The 3,566-nt window shown below is 28.2% G+C and overlaps 1 long non-coding RNA gene across 1 annotated transcript; it reads right to left on the bottom strand.

Moving 5' to 3' along the window:
• Positions 1-736: 736 nt before the first annotated feature.
• On the bottom strand, positions 737-3,079 carry LOC141453215 (uncharacterized). The gene is made up of 2 exons (XR_012457849.1): positions 2,582-3,079; positions 737-1,000 (listed from the first exon to the last, which is right to left on the bottom strand). It is a non-coding gene; the product is annotated as an uncharacterized lncRNA (long non-coding RNA).
• Positions 3,080-3,566: the final 487 nt, after the last annotated feature.

Below are 3,566 nucleotides of genomic sequence, written 5' to 3'. Positions count from 1 at the left end.
TATTTTTATGATTGATACTGATTTTTAGGATTACAAAGTCATATATTATCATACCTTTTTCGTATTTGATTTGAATATTCTTTATTATAATTCTTATTTTTGACTAGACAGACACATGTCATCATACCTCTTTGACATTCGATAATATGAGACAAGAATAGATATGTTTGAGCTGACGAGCGACAGAGCGATCTACTCCCCTTCGACACTGAAGTCGTACTGAAGGGAAATCTTACGAGTTATATGTACACAGTTTTAGTGCTACCTAGTGGTGAATATATAAACTAAAATGTGTTTCTATAGTTGACAGTCCAGTAAGTGCTGCTACCTTGTGGCCATTTTTAAAACTAATTTTTCTAATGGTTTTACTTTTGGATTTTTAAAACAAAACGATCCAACATACACAATCTAGGATTGCTTTCAATATTAACCATCAGCAGAAGCAGCAGCATTACAGTGAAATTAAGAGACTATTTCCACTTTCTTTTCCAAAGGCTTTCTTTTTTATTCCTTCCACTCTCGCAGCTATTTCTAACCTTTATTCAGGTTTTCCTTTTTATTTTTTTTGTAATTAAACGCTTTTTAACAATAATAATGTACAAACATGCTAATAAAATATCTAACAGTTTATTTTTAGAAATTATTTTAAAAAATATTCGTAATTATTTCTTTCATCCTGTCGAAGTTTTTTGAACTTTTCCAATTTTTTCTGAAATGAAAAGGAGAATAAATAAGATTCTTTTTTAAATTTATATATTTTTTATACAGCAAACAAATTAAACATTTTATTAAAAACCAAGAACATGCAATTAGAAGTAACAATTCTAACATTATATTGTGAAATTAACGTGCATATTACGTACAGTAACTACATAATACTTTTTTTATTAATTGATTCTTCACAAATATTTCCTAGGATAGATGATTTACGTCTATTTCACTTGGGCTTCTATTGATGAACAGTTTTGCAGGTAGTACACCAGTATCAAAGGTATTTAATCTGAAAATCAACATTATGTACAATCAACAACATTTATGTACTTAATAAAATAATTAGTTTTTACTGAGTTTTGCTTGAATTAAGTACCTAAAAAATAAATGTATAATAACTGATTACGTATTCATAAAAATTAAATAAATGTGATTGCAATAAAACTAAAGCATTGATATGAAAGTTTAAATCATTTTTTAAAGAACCTAACCCTTTCTTTTAAAGAAAATGAAATATATTTTCAAAAAACATACTTATGATTTGTCAAAAAGATTACTCTAATTGAACAAAGCAACAACAAACATGCTACTAATATTCTAATTTTTTAATTATTATTCTTTTTTTTATACAGAAGAGAAATAGTTCTGTGATTGGAAAATATAACAGAATTTCAACAAAATTTTAAAAAACTTAAAACTTTCTTTCAGCTACAAAGATAAAAATTTATTCGAAAAAAGTTTTAGTTTATGTAGTATTACTCTGAACTTGGTAAATAATAGATAAGTATACTTGAAGAACATTTCCACAATTAGAGAATCTAATTTGGTTTATTATCAAATTAGAATGGATGCGAATTACCTCATAAAAAAGGTCGTATACTTGCTGGAAGTATAGAGGGATCCTTCAAAATAATGAAATGGGTTACAATATCGGAAGACAACACGCCCCATCGCCTATTTGAGATACTTCACTTAATTGTTGCAAAAAGTTCAGTTTTGAAGAAGTAAAAAGACCAATCTATATATATAAAAATGAATGTGTGTCTGTTTGTTTGTACTCGATAGTTTCAAAAACCGTATATCCAATCGCCGTGAAAATTTGGGAAATTATTAGGTATATACCCGGGAAGGTTTTTGCAATTTTTTTTTAAAATCAGAGTTGGGTTCTAGGTGCACTCGAATAAATATCCCAAAAATATCAAAATAACATTTAATTAGTAATATTTGTTAAAAGTGTAACCATGAAAACCATGAAAAACAGTTTTTTGCAATTATTAATACGAGAGTAATTATACCGAAGATGGTGGAAAATCCATTAAACTAAAAGTACTCAACAATACTATTGACGTTGATAAACGTTGGGTAGGACCATATTCTCCATTACTACTAAAAACGTATAACGCACACATAAATGTTGGGTACTGCAATTCAGTGAAAGCTATAAAATATATTTGCAAATATGTGAACAAAGGAAGCGATATGGCAGTGTTTGGGGGTATCAAAACTGCCTTTTTGTTCAAACACAGCAACGTGTGAACGGGTACAGCTAGTCAAATTATATAATTAAATATTCGGAAATTGCAATCTGTACAAAACCAATGTTTATGATTTAAAGTTCACTTCAGTAAACCAATTACTACCAAGATCACTAAAAAGCCCTAAGATGATAGAGAATCATTAAAAGGGTAAGCACATGTACTTTTTTTAAAAAAACGTAAATCTAGGTTCCGGATAGTTTGAATTTAGGTAAATCATTGCACTTACTAGGTATCTAATCTGTTACTGTATACTTTATTAGTTATCTTCAGATAATATGACATAATATCTTAACTGACAAACAACATGCTGTAAGATAAAAACTTGCACTTACTGTTGCTGAAGGAGTTAAAATGTGTTTCACTGGATAAAATGTCATCAATCCAGCCATTTGTTTTAATTGAACTAGTTCAGAATTACCATTAGAATGTCGAAAGAACGCTGAGAACAAAATAAAAATTATATAAACTATTATTTATACAATTGTTTTCATTGAAATTTACAAATATTTCTCTCCTCTTTAAATGAGAGAAATGTGAATATTTCCGTAGAACTTCATAATTCCCAAATACATAATCGTAATTAGCAATTTACTTTTACAGTAATAAAGACGACCAAAAATTATTAACATGTTACGAACTAAATCTAAGTACTTATGATCGTTGAAACATTCTTATGAAACAAAATAATGAAGACCAAAATCAACTTTTTAAAATTACATGCGTAAACTTAAAATGTATTTACTACCAACTGTCTTGGAAACATGTCAATTTCATAAACACTTCTAATCACATCAACTCATAATTAAAAATAAAAGTATACACAAAAAATGATGCTTACCTTAATGTAGTAATGATGAAAAAACAAGTTTTTAATTTCCTACGAAGTTATCGCTTAATGTAAATAGATAATACAATCAGTTTTCTAAGGTATGTAAAGTTCTCATTGTCTTAGTTACAGCAAAATCAACTTAAACTATCAATCATAAATAAAAAAAACATCAAATTATGAGGAGAACAGAGAATTTTAAACATGGACATTTTTAGAGGAAAACTTCTTTTTAAAATACTGACGATATAAAATGATTATCAACGTCGGTTAAGAACATTTAATAAATAAAATCAAATGATTACTGTTGCTACATGATGCAGCGAATATTTGGACAAAACCGAATAACCTTTTTACCCCACTGTCTTACCGGACAGTTGTTTCGTTGGGGAAGTTATTTAATGTTTAATAGTGTCAAAGTACATGTTCATGCTACCTAGCGGTAATCACTGGAACTAGTTCCCATGTAATTACATCTTCCTAGTTTAAGC

Source organism: Rhodnius prolixus, unplaced genomic scaffold (assembly GCF_049639745.1).
Source record: "Rhodnius prolixus isolate KJV_2025 unplaced genomic scaffold, Rpr scaffold_3, whole genome shotgun sequence".
In the NCBI taxonomy this organism is placed as follows: Eukaryota; Metazoa; Arthropoda; class Insecta; order Hemiptera; family Reduviidae; genus Rhodnius; species Rhodnius prolixus.
The sequence above is the reverse complement of the archived record's forward strand: the minus strand, read 5'-3'. Positions and strand labels throughout refer to the sequence as shown.